This window comes from Pongo pygmaeus, chromosome 3, assembly GCF_028885625.2.
Source record: "Pongo pygmaeus isolate AG05252 chromosome 3, NHGRI_mPonPyg2-v2.0_pri, whole genome shotgun sequence".
In the NCBI taxonomy this organism is placed as follows: Eukaryota; Metazoa; Chordata; class Mammalia; order Primates; family Hominidae; genus Pongo; species Pongo pygmaeus.
The window spans coordinates 108,351,097-108,368,243 of record NC_072376.2 but is presented as its reverse complement, the minus strand read 5'-3'; the positions used below and the strand labels follow the sequence as shown (position 1 = coordinate 108,368,243).

Below are 17,147 nucleotides of genomic sequence, written 5' to 3'. Positions count from 1 at the left end.
AGATGTATTTTTAAGCCATGATTCACCGACTGATTTTATGCAAAGGATATAATGTAAATAAAGGATATAAATGTAAATTTATTGCCATAAATTTACTGCAATAAAATTGAAATATCCTATCTTATATTAGAGAATGTATATAAATGTATTTGTTAAAATGTAATAGATGTAACTCTTATTCCATCTGGAATTCAGAATTACTAAGACTAGCTAGGGAATAATCTCATGGAATTTAATTATTTTTCATAAACTAAATATAGAAGCAAGTCACATTTGAAAGATGAAAACATTGAGAAAAGCAATAACGAAAAGAAATAATAGAAATCAACTAAAAAACTTATATGTGAAATTCAAGCATATAAATAAAAACTATGTAATAATACTCATATCTCTTCTACCTTTACAAATGCATATTTTACCTGGGGGGGGGTACTAAGAAACTTTAAAATAGAAGGAGCATGACAAATACAAATTTTACTTGAAAATGCAGATATAAATAGGATAGGTAATTAACAAGTAGATATAGAGATATATATCTATATAGATATAGAGATTTATAGATATATATACATCTAGATATAGAGATATATAGATGTATATACATCTAGATATAGAGATATAGATATATCTTTAGATATAGACATAGATATACAGATATATATCTCTATATCTATATAGCTCTCTCTCTTTTTTTTTTTTTCTTGTTTTTAAGTTTGCCTTTCTAGGGGTCACATCTAGGTCAGTATAATTTAGTGGTCAGCCAATGGTCCATCAGAAGACTTTCTTAAATGCATTTCTTGTGTATGTACCACCTTTCAAAGGGTGATAAGGCACATCAAAACTTCAGGCAGTTTTCAGCACTTCTTTAGCTTTCACTTCTTGCTTCTGCAGGGTTCTGCTCGTTCACATCTGCAAGTTCCGTCAAATGTAAATGACTAATACCTCCTTTCCCATGTCTTCCCTGGACTTAGGCATAGCCTTTCAGTTAGACCCCCATGAATGTGTTGCAGCATTTCAGAATTTTCTGTGGTCAACTGATTGATTCTCTGGGATTTCTTTTTAAATTCCTCCCCAACTTGCTTGCTCCAACTCAACCACAGCCTTCAGTAGCTGTGATGTTGCCAGCAAATTGCTATTGTTTTGGTAATGCCATGGGGTTGGGGCCCCTCTTTTCCATACTAAGCTGAGCTCTGAATCAAATTAATTGGCCACAGCACCCAGAGAATAGAGGTTTTACAGCTGTGATTTCTGACAAAACATTCACTGTTCTGTGGGAATAGTGCTTTCTTATATTTTTTAATTATAGTTTAAGTTCTAGGGTACGTGTCACAATGTGCAGGTTTGTTACATAGGTATACATGTGCCATGTTGGTTTGCTGCACCCATTAACTCGTCATTTACCATGAACTCATCCTTTTTTATGGCTGCATAGTATTCCATGGTGTATATGTGCCACATTTTCTTAATCCAGTCTGTCATTGATGGACATTTTGGTTGGTTCCAAGTTTTTGCTATTGTGATTAGTGCCACAATAAACATAAATATATATATATAGATATAGATAGATAGGTAGATAGATAGATATCTCTATGTATATATATATCTCTATATAGAGAGAGAGAGGGAAAGAGAGAGGTTGTGTAACTTGTATCTGAAATGCTTGGGACAAAAAGTGTTTTGGATTTTGAAATTGGAAGGATTTATAAATATTTGCACTATCTATACCAGTTCAGCATTTCCAATCTAGAAATCGGAAACACTTCAATCAGCATTTTCTTTTTGCATAACATCAACACACTCAAAAAGTTTCAGACTTGGGAGCATTTCAGATTTCAGATTTTTTTTTATTAGGACTACTCAACCTGTACAGTACAGTGCTTAGTGGCTGCACACCGAAAGGAATACAGAATCTACAGGATTAGTTCAGGAAGATCACTAAACAAATAAGCAGAAGCAAAAAAAACAACAATAAAAATTTTAAAAATCTAAGCAAGAACAAATCTTGAGGGTTGAGGACTGATACCAGAATGGCTACAATATATAATATTTTCAATTTTAAAAAAAGAAACATGCAAAGAAAAAGGAAAGCATGACACATTTACAGCCAACAGAAAATGTCCCTGAGGAGTCCCAGATTTTTATCTTTGAAGACAATGTCTTAAGTTATTGTAGATAAGTTCAAAGAATTAACAAGACCATGTGTAAAGCACTCAAGAAATGTAAAGACAATAATGCCTTACAAAATAAAAAAATCAGTAATCACACTTATACTAACATTGGAATGATACAGAGAAGAGTAGCATCACCCCTGCAAAAGGATGCAACACAAATTTGTGAAGCATTCCATATTTTTCAAAAAATGTATTTTTAAAAATAAAAATAGAAATTATATATAAGAACTAAATAAAACTGTTTACATCTCACCAAAAAGATAATATCAATAAAGTATATCAAATTTATATTTGCTTTAAAAATGCAAATATAAATTGTGAACTTAAAAAGACAAATAAAAATATGAGTGTCTCAACACTAGATTTGTGCTGGCAGAAGAGTGAATTAACAAACTTGAAGATAGATCAATAGAGATAATCCAATCTTATAAGCAGTACGGGAAATGAAAAAAGAAAATGAGCAGAACCTCAGAGAATTATGGGACACCATTAAGTATATCAAAATAGAAGTCTCAGAGGAGATTGAGAGAGACACATTGGCAAAAAGACTGGGAAATTCCAAAATTTTTAACATATTAATCTACACATCCAAGATCAATAAACACATAGAACAGATTAAAAGGCCCACAGCTAGAATGGTCAGAGTCAAATGATGTAATTCAAAGACTTTTTTTTTTTTTTCTTGAAAACATCAAGAGAAAATTTACATCAATTACCTGGAATCTTCAATAAGATTAACAGCTGACTTCTCATGCAAAACTATGGATGTCAGAAGACAGTGGGTAGCATGTCCAAAGTGTTGAAATAAAAATACTGTTCATTGAGAATTCAGCTAAACTCGCCTTCATAAATGAATATAAAATGAAGACATTCCCAGGATTTTTAAAAAGAGGAATGGAGATTATTTGTTGCTAGAAGATCTGCTCTACCGAGAAGGTTTTAAATAAGAGTCATTCAGGCTAGACACTTGAAACCACGTGAATTAATAAAGAGCACCAGTAAAGGATACTACACAAGTAAATATAAAACACAGTATAAAAATATTTGTTTATCACAGTATTAGTTTGTTCTCACATTGCTATAAAGAATTACTTGCCACTGGGTAATTTATAAAGAAAAGTGGTTTAATTGGCTCACAGTTCCACAGGCTGTACATGGCTGGAGAGGCCTTAGGAAACTTACAATCATGGCAGAAGGTGAAGAGGAAGCAGGTACATCATACATGGCTGGAGCAGGAGGAAGAGAGAGTGAAGGGGAGGTGCTCTACCCTTTTAAATAACCAGATCTCGTGAGAACTCTATCATGAGGCAGCACTAGGGGGATGGTGCTAAACCATTAGAAACCACTCCCATGATACAATCACCTACCATCAGGCCCCACCTCAAACAGTGGGAATTAGAATTCATCATGAGATTTAGGTGGTGACACAGAGCCAAATTATATCAATAACCCTTTCCTTATCCTATCTGTTTTATAAAAATAATTGCATAAGCAATAATTATAAAACACCATTGATTTATAATGTATAAAGATAGTTTGTAGGACAATCACAGTTTAAAGAAGGAGAGAGAAATAAGAGCATATTGGAGCAAAGATTTGTATAACTTTGACATTTAGTAGTAACTTGAACTGGATTGTTTAAAGTTATGAGCTAACTGTAATCACCAGGAAAATCACTAAGATGATAACTCAAAAAATATAGGAAACAATAAAGCAGTGAAAATAGTACACTAGGAAGTATCTGTTTAACATCAAACAGGCAGTAATTGAGAAATGGACAAAAAAGACATAAGGCATATATAGAATACAAATAGCAAACTGCCAGATGTAAATTCTATAATTTTTACTTTATAAATAATTACATCAAATATAAATTGTTTAAATATTCTGCTCAAAAGGCAAAGATTGGCAGAGCGGACAAAAATGTGTCATCCAACTATAAAGCAGTCTGCAAGAGACACACTTTAGATTCAAAGACAGAAATAGGTTGAAAGTAAAAGAATTGAAAGATATGTCATGCAAACAGTACCAAACTACAGCTGCACTGGATATATTAATATCTAATATAAATAGACTTTAAGACAAAATGTGTTACTAAAGACAAAAAGTCATATTCTATAATAAGATCAATTCATCAAGGAGAAACAGCAATTGTAAGTATATATGTACCTAGCAACATGGTCCTAAAATATATGAAGCAAACACTGACAGAATAGATGGGGGAACAGGCAATTAAACAATAATAATTAGACTCCAGTAACCCACTTTCAATCATGGATATACCAACTAGGCAGAAGATAAGCAAAAAAAAAAAAAAAAGACATTAACAACACTGTAAACTAACTAGACCTAAAAGACCTCTACAGAACACTCAGTCCAACAACTGTACAATACACATTCTTCTGAAGCACACATGGAACATCATCCAGGACACATCATATTCTAGTCATAAAACAACATTCCTAAAGAGAATGAGGCAATGAAAGCAAAAGAGAAATTAGAAAATATTTTGAAATGAATAAAAACAAAAACACAACATACCAAAATGTATAGAATCCAACTAAAACAGTGCTTAGAGGAAAACTTGTAAATGCTTACAGGGTAAAAGAAAAAAAATCAATATCCTAACTTTCCACTTCAAGAAATGAGAAAAGAAGAGTAAACTAAATCAAAAACAGGAAAAAGGAGGAGATAACAAATATTATAGCAGAAACGTTGATAATCAGTAGAGAAAGCCAATGAAACCAGAAGTTTTTCCCAGAAAAGATCAACAAAAATGACACATCTTTAGCTAGTTGACCAAGGAAATGAAGAAAGAAGACTGAAATTATAATCAGGAATGAAAAAAGGGACATTAATACTAGATTTGTAGAAATAATTATAAGGAAATATTACATGGCAAATACAAGATAAGTTAGATAAAAATGCACAAAATTCTAGAAATAATAAACTAATTAGACTAACACAAGAGGAAATAGAAAATCTGAATAGACCTATAAAAAATAAGAGATTGAATTAGAAAATTTTGTAATCTATGAAGTAAGGCCCTGGCCCAAAAGGCTTCTCTGATTAATCTTATGAAACTGTTAAAAAGATAATACCAGCCCTTCACAAGTTCTTACAAAAATTAGCAGAGGACAGAACATTAAGTTCAGTATTACCCTGATGGAAAACAAAACCAAAAATACAAGCAGGGACATCACAAGAAAACTTCAGACTGATATCCCTTGTAAATATAAATGCAAACACTCAACAAAATATCAGCAAACAAAACCAACAAGATGATAAAAATAATTATACACCATGACCAAGTGTAATTTATCCCAGGAATGCAGCAGTGTTGGATTAACATCTGAAAATCAATCAATATATATACTGCAACATATTTTAGACTAAAAGACAAAAATGCTCATATCAATAGATTTAATTGCAACATACGGCAAAATCTAATATTCTTTAATGATAAAAATATTCACTCAGTATGAATACATAAAAAGCCCCTCCAGTTTATAAAGAGAATACATGAAACTGCACAGGTGACGTTGTTCTTAATGGAGAAAAACTGGGTGTTTTTTCTCTAAGATCATAAACAAAAAAAGGGTGTTCACTCTTGCCATATTTATTCAACTTTGTACTGGAGGTTTTAGGTGGTACAATTAGGAAAAAATACAAAGACAAAAAGCAAAACTCTATTTGCAAATTACATGATCATATATATATATAGAAAAAATTCTAAGGAATTCACTGAAAACTGTAAAACTAAAATGAATTCAGCAATGTGGCAGGACATAAGATTAATATGCAAAAATTAATTGTATCTCTATACAGCAGCAATAAATAATACAAGAATGAAATTAAGAAAGCAATTTCATCTACAAGGCATCAAAAATAAAGTGACAAAATAATACATTTAACAAAAACAAAATGTACACTGATAACTACAAAATATTATTTTAAAAATAAAAGATATAAATGGAAAGACAACACACATTAATGGATTAGAAGACTTAATGTTGTTTATATGAAAATACTTTCCAAATTGATCTACAGATTAAATGCAACCCATATTAAACTCCGAGTTGCCATTATATTGTTCCCAGAAAGTGATAGGCTGGTTTTGGAATAGAAGTGGAAATTTCCTTGCATGGAAATGCAGGGATCCCAAAGACAGCCAAAATTATCTTTGGAAAAACATAATAAAATTGGAGAGCTTATACTTCTCAATTTAAAAACTTAAATATCAGTTATCAAGCTACAGTTATCAAAGCAGTGTGGTATTGGCATGAGGATAAGCACATAGAACAGAAATGAGAGTTCAGAAATGAATCCTCATGTTTTTGATCAATTGATTTTCAACAAGACAGTTCAGTGGGGAAGAATTTTCATTTCAACAAATGATTCTGTGTCAACCGGATACCCATATTGCAATATAATGGGTTTGGCCCCTATCTTATAAACAAAAATTAAATCTAACTTGGTGATAGATGTAAATGTAAGCTAAAATTATAGAACTGCTAGAAAAAAAATAAAGTTAAATTGTTCTGACCTTAGCTTAGATGAAGCATTCTTGGATATGGCACCCAATGCACAAGTGACAAAAGATAAATCAGCCCTGATCAAATTTAAAACTTGTATGCTTCAAGGGGAAGCATTAAGAAAGTGAGAAAATGCACAGAATGGAAGAAATTATTTGCAGATCATATATCTGACAAGGGACCCATATCCAGAATACATAAGAACTTTGATAACTCAATAATGAAAGATAGATAACCCAACTGAAAAATGAGAAAAATATTTGAATACACATTTCCCTAAAGAAGATATACAAATATACAGATATACTATTACACATGAAAAGATCCCCAACATTCCCAGAGATTCAAATGAAAACCACAGTGAGATACCATTTTATGTCCACTATGATGGCTATAATTACAGAGATGGAAAATAATGAGTGTTGATAAGAATTTAGAGAAATAAAACTTTCATACACTGCTGATGAGATTGTAAAATGTTCTATTTTAGAAAACAATGGGAAAGTTCCTCACAATATTAACCAATGAGTTACAATGTAACATTGCAATTCCACTGTCAGGCATATACCCAAGAGAAATGAAAACGTATGTTCACATAAAAACCAGTGCACAAAAGAGGGAATAACATAAATATCAAGGAATAGATTTTAAAAATACAGTGCATCCATACAATGGAATATTATTCAACAATAAAAAGGAATGAAATACTGATGCATGCTACAGCATGGATGAGCCTTGAAAATATAATCATACTTGAAAGAATCCAGTCACAAAAGACCACTTATTGTATGATTCTATTTACACGAACTGTCCAGAATAAGCAAATCTTTGGATAAGGAAGGTAGATTTGTTGTTTTCTGAGCTGGTGGTTGGAGGAGGGAATGGGAAAGGGGAGTGGCTCTAATAAGTTGGCAATTTGGTTTGGCATGAAGAAAATATTCTAAAATTAAATTTTATTGATAGTTGTGCAACTCCATGAATGTATGAAAAACCAGAGCTATACACTTTAAATTGGCTACTTTTATTATGTATGAATTATATCTCAGTGTTTGAAAAAATAACCACCAGCATCCCCTCCAAAAAATGGAAAAAAAATACAATACAAAAAGTCAGAGGAATAATTTGTAAATCCTCAATATGTTTTTTGTAATGGAATGAATGAATAATAAACTATAATAATAAACTCTGTTTCAGCATAAAAGATCCTATAGTTTCCTCTTAGTCTAATTCATCAATGTCACTTAAAGTATTTATAGGGAAAAATAGACAGAAAGCATGTCACTAAGAGTGTCAATTACAGTAAGGATTTGACCTCAGGAGAAAGTTTATTTGCTGTTTGGTATTTTTAGAAAAGTATTTCATGCAAGAAAATTCTGATTGATTTGGTGTATTGCATGTTGATAAAATGCTGAATGGTGAAGTTTTCATACCCATGGCTCTTTCTTTTCAAAAATAAATAGACCAAAATTTCCATTTCCATCATCCTTGTGATGGGAGGGAGCCCTCTGACAATTTGATTGAGTTCAGGACCGTAAAGGACAAAGGAAAGAAACCCTGAAAACTGAAAGCCTTTTAGCTTCTGAGAATCATTTTCTATTTAAGTTCAGTATTGAGTCTAGAAATTGTGATAAGCCACCAGTGATCCATTCAGAATGGGTGGGCATTGGCCTTAGTATGCATAGATGATTTCCAGTTCAATTTCATTTCCAGGCCACATTAGAATTCTACAAATCTAGCCTGGAAAAAATCTATCAGCTTTTGTAGTGTTTCCAGAAGACTTTTCAAAGAACAGTAAGGTCAAGTTGAAAGTAGCCTTACAGTGAGAAATACAAACAGGACAAATAGGAGGGTGTGTAGATATAATCTGAGTATAAAATCAACTGATTTGTATTCCCTGATTATCTCATTTGCTCTCTCACCTCACTTTTGCATCAACTTTTGAACTAACTCTGTAAGTTCTTCTTCAAATAAAAGATTAATACATTTCATTTTCATTATCCTAAAGGACCCTAAATCTTTTCTCCAACCTTGTACTGATAATATACACCTGGGGTTCATTCATCATGTTACTTGATACATTATGAAGATAAGTAGGTTACAGACTTTCTATAGAAATCAATTATATATGCAGATCATTTCTGTAGTGGTGCACAATAAGATAAGACATGCTTCTAATCCACAGTGGAACCATGTGCAAAAGGGAAAACTGTTTATGGTCACCCGAAGTGCCCCCATCTATTAATAATGATGAAAATAATAGCCAACAATTGGGCATTTACTATATGTCACAGCTTGTCTTAAGCTCTTTAAGTAGGAATTAATACAATAACTTTAGGAACTAGGATGACACATTAGGAAGCTGAGACACATAGGGTTTCAGTAAGTTGTTCAGGTTACTCAGTAGGTTTTGAAAGCAAGATTCCAATTGGAGGTGTTGGTCTTGAGAGCTTAAGTTCTAAACCACTGTATCTAGCCCTATATATTGGGAGCAGATAGTGTCAATTTCAATAAAGTTAATCTATTTTTAGATAATGTTAATCTGTTTTTAAAAACCTATCAGTTGCAAACAGCTAAAGGTCATCCTATGCTATTTGCATTTTTATACAGGATCACAGAGTGAGATATATATGATATATATATTACATATATATGTGAGATCTATATATAAAAGATACATATTTTGTGATGTATTTGACATACGAATATATGTCAAATATATTTGAGATATATGTATATATTATATATTTATGTTTATATATGATATAAATATATCACATAAATATATATCATATATAAATATATATCACATAAATATATATCATATATAAATATATATCATATATATATTTATATCATAAATATGATATATTTATGATATATATATGGTCTCATATATGAGATGAGATCTATATATAAGAGATCTATACATAAAAGATTCGGCCGCGTGCAGTGGCTCACGCCTGTAATCCCAGCACTTTGGGAGGCTGAGGCTGGTGGATCACGAGGTCAGGAGATAGAGACCATCCTGGCTAACAGGGTGAAACCCCGTCTCTACTTAAAACACAAAAAAGTTAGCCGGGCATGGTGGCAGGTGCCTGTAGTCCCAGCTACTTGGGAGGCTGAGGCAGGAGAATGGTGTGAACCGAGGAGGCGGAGCTTGCAGTGAGCTGAGATCCTGCCACTGCACTCCAGCCTGGGTGACAGAGCAAGACTCCATCTCAAAAAAAAAAAATTTAAGAAAAGATTCATATTTTGTTTTTGACATAAATATATGTAATATTTGTCATGTATTCATATATATTTGTCAAATATATATATTTGACATATATTCGTATATATTTGACTATAAATCTGATTTGGGTAACTTCATTACTTAGTAGAAACAAATAAAAAAGTAACCTATAGTGTTTAAAGTACTTAACGGAGAGTAAAAAAGTTTAACTTTTATGTATGCATCCCTGGACTTTAGATTCCCCATCTATAAATGAGAGAGATTGACTTCAAATATCCCTAGAATACAATGGCCCTAAAATTGTTTTTATAATCTACTCAGTTACCTACATGCATTTCCTGTGCCTGTTTTTATAACATTTTTATAAGAGGTTTTTTTGTTACAGATTTATAGTAGTACATAATATATTAAAAAGTATAATTAATTATATATGGTATATGTTAAATATATTTATTTCCCATCTTTTTGTTAATATTTATTTTGTGCTTTTTTGCCATTTAGAAATTTAAGTAATTTTGTATCATCAGGTTTATCATTTATTTTCCTTAAGTCTTCTGATTGTCCTGTGTTGTATTTCAACAGATGTTTCAAATATAAAATATAAAAATTAATTACCCTCTTCTACTTTATAGATTGAAATTTTTAACATTTTAATCTTTTATACATTCAGAATGTTTTATACAATTGTAAATTAGAGATCTATCTAGATTTTGAGTAGCTAGCTAGTTATCCCAATATCATTTAAAGTTTCTAGCTCCTTCCCAAGTGATTACCATTAAGAAAATACAACCTTGATCATAAATTCTGTTCCCTCATGAACTTAAGTCACTTTATAAATCCTTCATTCTGTCCCATGGAACTGTTCCTTTATCCCAGAGCTAGTATCATAGTGAATAGTAAATAGAAAAGATCTTCATGTTTACTTACAGTGAAAGAAAAGCAAATTAAGGTAACATTGAGATTTTTCTATCAGATAGACAAAGATTTATACTTTTAATAAAACAAATGTTGGTTATAATGTCAAAGCCAGTCACACCAAAAATTTTGATGAAAATTAAAATTGTGCAATGAGGCAGTATCCATAAGTAATGTAAATGTTCATGCTATAACCTCACAATGATTTGGGGTCCCGCTGGGTATTCCCAAGATACTTTCAAGGGATTTGTGAGGTTAAGGTGCTTTTCCTCATAATACTGAGACATCATTTGCCTGTTATTTTTTTTTCTCTGTAAACATTTGCACTTAAATTTCAAAAGCAATGATGGTAAAATGGCTGTGACTTTTAAGAAGAATGAAGGCAGTGGCAACAAATTAAACCAATAGTCATTTTTCTTCATCATACGGAGTTTCATATACAGACACACTTTCACTCATAATGTCCTTGATGAAACACTAAAAATTATCTTATTAAAACTTGACTCTGGAGTACTTTGTTGTAATATTTTATGTGATAAAATATGAGGTATGCATTAAGCACCTCTGTTGCTTACAGAAGTATGATGGTTGTTTTGAAAAAAAAAAAAAAAAAAAAGCACTGATATTAACTGGCCCAGCCCCTTATTTCATGCAACATCATTTTTACTAGAAAGAATGATTGACAAACTATGGTTATGCTGACATGAATATTGGAGAGATACTTTTTCTAAAATGAACAAAGCAAACCTGTCACTTCAAGGAAAATAACTGATGCTATTTGTTGCCAATGATAAGATTTGAGCTTTCAAGCAAAAATCAGAATTTTGGAAAATTATATCTATGACCAAGAGCATAACAGCTTTCCAGTCCTGTAAAGGATTTTCTGTGGTGATATTAACAAATATGAATTTTTTTCATATTATATAATGAAGCGTGTAAACATTTGGAAAACCTTATTAACCCAGGAAACCAATATTTCCCAAATACCCATGAATTTGGTAAGAGGACCATTTTAAATGCAGAACACACAACTACATTTTATTGTAACTGAGTATAAAAAATTAATTTGATTTCAGATTTCACATTGCAACTAACCTTTAAGAAACTTCCATTCATCAAGTTTTGGAGTACCATCAAAGAAAAATAACGACAGTTTTCCAAAAAGGCTGCTTAAGCATCTCTCCTTTCCAACTTTCTAGCTATGCAAAGCTGGATTTTCTTCATCTACTTCACTAACATCAATACATTGAATGCAGAAGCAAATATCATGATTCAGTTGTCTTCTGTTAAGTCAGACATTAAGAAGATTTGCCAATGTTTAAATGATGCCACTCCTCATTTTTTTCATAAGACTATGTTAACATGTGCCACGGTTGTTATTTTAAATAAATTAGCCAATAAATAATTTTTAAAAAGCAGCCAATATTGATAGACATACCCTACATTTTAATAGGCTCCTTGCTCTTCTCAATAACTGATGAATGTAATAACGTGTAACTCAGGAATTTATAAAACTGCAAAAGGGTCCTGAGATTTTTTTTTTAAATTAAGGACTACTGAGTTAGAAAATTACTAATAAAAGAATCACCTCAGATGAGTGCATAAAATTGAAAATGAACTAGTAACTGGTAAATATTTGACATTTCTTCTTTTTCTCAGTGGAAACTTTTATTGTGGTTATTTTAATCCTACCCCACAGCTCTACACCAGGTTCAAGGAGAAGATAATCTTGTCTTTTGTTTCATAGTTGACTAGAACCAGAAGATATCTTAGGATAGAAGAATGAGTATATTCAACATGTAGGGACATTTTGCCCAAGGATAGACTGGGAGCAGAGGCTACCAGTTGTCTTCTAGTATCTGTGAGGTATCTCCCAATATTCTACTTTCTCAACAATAAAGTCCATAAACTCAAACTGGGCAAATGGACTGCCAAAAACATGTTATTTGTCAACCATTTGTGGAGCTTAATATGACCCAAGAATGTAAGCAAGATGGTAGCATAAATTCTGTAAATCTGGAATGTGGATGTGATACGTAGCTATCTTGCAAAATGAGGTGGAAACCACCTGTTAAAGATGGTAGCACGTAAAAGGAGCTTGGGTCCCTAAGGATAATAGAGCCACCACATTAATCATGGTCTGCCAATATTTATGTGAGAGAGAAATAAACTTCTGACTTGAAATTTGTCTACCATAAACTACTTGATACATAAATGATGTGAAACTTATCTCCCGTAATTTGAGATTTTCTGTTTTGACTAATCTTAATTTTAAGTGAGAAGTGACTCAGCAGTCCTGTTAGAGAAATGGAACTCTATTTTCTTTGCTTATTTGTTATCTTTTCCTAGTGTCAGTGCTGTTACATACTACTAGCATAACCAGGGGAGTTTTTCAACATAGTAGATTATGTTGGCGTTCAGCAAATATCCCAAAGTATGGTGCTTTGGCATGCTGAGTGCTTTGAACCAAAGGAGAACCAAGGTCTGTCTGATTTTCTCCTATGCGCCTGTCTCTTGCTCCTCTTTCTTTCCTGAAGTGTAAGGTGGGGGGTTCTCTAAAGTTCCCTTATCTGTCAAATGATAGATCCTCAATTTTCATGAACCCGCTCCCCAGGAATCTCACTAACCAGGGAAGGGTGAGTCCAGGGAGAAGAAACTCCATGCCCAGACAGACACTGTCACAGGCTGACACCTGTTCTTTCCATGGGCACCTCTGATACCTGAAAGACTTTGCTATGCATAACAAGACAATCTTGTTCGCCATGCATTTTCTCCCCTCCCCCTTGCATAACTTGTGTCACTGTCACCATCACAAGGGCCTCAAACTTCTACTCCTTGCTGTACCTCGGGATATTATATAACTTCAGTCATCTGGCCCTTCTTTGAGTCTCAAATGTTGTGGCGCTCCTATGCGTATGCACATAATTAAAATGATTTTTCTCTGGTTAATCTGTTTATTGTCGGGTTATTTCATAGACTCAATTATCAAACCTTCTGAGAGTAGAAGGAAAGTTTTTCTATCCCCTACAATTATTATTGAAGGTGAGAGTGAAAACTCAATTTTTGGGGGGAATATCTGGTAATTGTATTTCTAAAAGACATGTCCAAAAATGTCCTAATATTTTTTAACTGGCTGAAAGATTTCAGCACTAATTCACACTCACACATACACACACACACACACACACACACACTTATTTTGCTTGATTAAACAAAGCAAAATACTTTATAAGTTAATGATTACTCATTACTCTAGCAGTAACTAAACTAAAATTACAGCACAGGAACTGAGCTAGGTATGATTTCTTTGACATAAAACTGTGAAAGAAAAATAAATCTCAGGACCCCAAAATCACTAAGCCAAGGGAAAAGTCAAGCTGGGAACTACATCAGGAATATCTGCCTCCCATTTTAACTCCTAAATAAGGTAGCTAAAAAGATAAAAGAGCTACATACCTCCCTCACAATTTATTCACAAGGAAATTCCTTATGGGCCTCAAGATCTTTACCTTAAAACAGTTGTATTGAATTTCATCCTGGCCATGTAAACTAATAGCCTATCTTCACAGGTGTGGGACAGAAAGTCATCCCTCTGCTCTCCTGAGACAAATACATACCCGATTGCTTTCTCTGCCCTATTGTTTATGTTAAAAATGCAGATTCACTGAGCCAGACTAAATTGTGTATTCAGTGAAAGGCTGATCAAGAACTCAAAAGAATGCAACCTCTTTTATCTCTTATCTACCTATGACCTGACACACCACCTCCTCACCTTTGAGTTGTCCTGTCTTACTGGACTGAACCAATGTACATCTTGTACGTATTGATTGATACGTCTCCCTAAAATGTATAAAAGCAATCTGTACCCTGACCACCTTGGGCACACACCCTTAGGACTTCCTGAGGCTGCGTCATGAATGGGTCCTTAACCTTGGCAAAATAAACTTCCTAAATTGGTTGAGACCTGTCTCAGATATTTTAGGTTCACAAATAATCTATAAAATGTATCATTAGACGATATCTGGCCGGGTGTAATAGCTCGCGTCTGTAATCCCAGCACTTTGGAAAGCCAAGGTAGGTGGATCACCTGAGGTCAGGAGTTCGAGACCAGCCTGGCCAACGTGGTGAAACCCCATCTCTACTAAAAATACAAAAAATTAGTTGGGTGTGGTGGCAGGCACCTGTAATCCCAGCTACTTGGGAGGCTGAGGCAGGAGAATCCCTTGAATGCAGGAGGGAGAGGTTGCAGTAAGCCAAGATTGAGCTATTGCACTCCAGCCTGGGTAACAAGAGTAAAACTTTGTCTCAAAAAAAAAAAAGTATCTGAGTAAAACACAACTCAACTCATTCTTTTTTCCAGATGAAGATGCTTAGAGCCAAAAGGAGAAAAACACATGATCACAAGATTATTTATAAATCATTGACATGTAAAAGTACCAATTATTAATTTTTTAGCACACTGTAAGCAGTAAGACTCACTTAGGATACCGATGGCATTTTCTTTCTTTCTCTCTCTCTCTTTCTTTCCTTCTTTCTTCCTCTCTCTCTTCTTTCTTCTCTTCTATCTTATCTTGTTTTTCTTTCTTTCATAGCTCAAGCCCCTACTGCCTTTATCAGCAGAAAAAAACAGCAGCTTTCCTTCTGAATTGTAGAATTACATGATCAGACTTAGTTCAAAGTGGTAGTGAGATGAGCAAACCTGATCAACTCACTCACTGATGCCACTTTTTCTCTCTTCTCTCTGACACACAGATGTTTTCTTTGATGTATAGCTTTTCCATGAGGATTGTAATGATATTGGTTTATTTAAAAACACTAAAATTTAGTGGCAAATCACATCTGAAAATGCAAAATTTTGTATTATGTTTAGTAAAACATAAGGGAAAAATTCATTTATTTTTATTTAATGCAAAGATAGTTATTTGATTCTTCATTAATAAGATAAAAATTTAGATTTTGCTTTAAGGCTGATTTTAGGAGTCTCTGGAAACTTCTGAGATCTATCTTAGCTAATTTTCCTAAATGATGTCTTTCTAAGTGATTGCTTTACCAAAAAAAACCCCTACTTACGTACACAATCCTTTCAGTAGATGACAGTTATACTTTAATTTAATTCATTGTATCTCTGCCCACTACATTGATCTTTTGTCTATTTCTGTGCAAGGTAACTTATTTTGATATTTTATATCATGAATCACTATAAGAATTTAATTAAATTGATATATTAACTGTGCTGTAATTGCCACTGAAGTATTGTGAATGTCAGGCTACTCTGCTCCCATCCCAAATCATGACTGGAAATAAAATACTGCAACTCAGATTATTTTCTTTATCAAGAGAGGTATACAAAAATATATAAGCCAGAGATATCCATTTTGACCCAGGATCTGGAGTTAGAGGTTTACCTGGTTTTTTAGATAGAAATGATACATATTTTACAGAATATTTGATTAATAACATGTAATTATTTCTTTCAATCTGTTCTGTTTCAATGCTTAGTGTTCTTCTGTGTTCATGACCTGATCATTAATAAATTGCCTGTCATTATTAATACTGCTCACTTTTTGACTAATTTATTCAGCTTTTAAAAAATATAGATTAGTTCCACTTCAGTTTTCACTGAGAAGATTATTTTCAAAATCTTTAATTCACTTTAAAAGCTTCATACTACATGTAATCAATATAAAATTTTTATAAAAATAAAACACCCAATTTAGGAAAGTCATCACATATGAAAATATAGTAGCTATGATTGTGCACCTAGAGGTATTTATCAATGTGGCAGCATAGATACAACATAATAAAATTCTAACTGAGAGTAATTAAGATAATTAAACTTGCATTTAATAGAAGAGAGCATGTTCATACAGTATTAATGCTTTGGCTGAAACAGTAACATTTTATCTTGCTTAATAAATGTAAGTTTAAGTATTTTGAATATTTAATATTTTGTTGTATTCAAAATTTATACCTTTGCAATCAGATACAAAAGCAAAACCAAAATTCACAATAAGTCATATTAGCTTGAATCAACTATCCTATATTAAAATTCTTCTTGACATAATTATATCCAAAATTAATTCCTTCCAAAAATAAATGGAATACAATAATTTAGACATTAATAAGCATTAATATATAAAAAGTTTTAATTAACCCTTTAGTAGCTTAAAACCATTTACTGCCTTACAATTTTAGTTAGTTGGCATTTTCCTCTTCAACTTTATGACAGGCCTTATTAATCTGATGATATTTTCTCTATCTCAACACCCATAACAGTGAATTAACAGCTTTGTA

The 17,147-nt window shown here is 32.6% G+C and overlaps 1 pseudogene; it reads left to right on the top strand.

Moving 5' to 3' along the window:
- The first annotated feature begins 2,255 nt into the window (after positions 1-2,255).
- On the top strand, positions 2,256-2,353 carry LOC129035895 (U6 spliceosomal RNA; annotated as a pseudogene).
- The last annotated feature ends 14,794 nt before the right edge of the window (positions 2,354-17,147 follow it).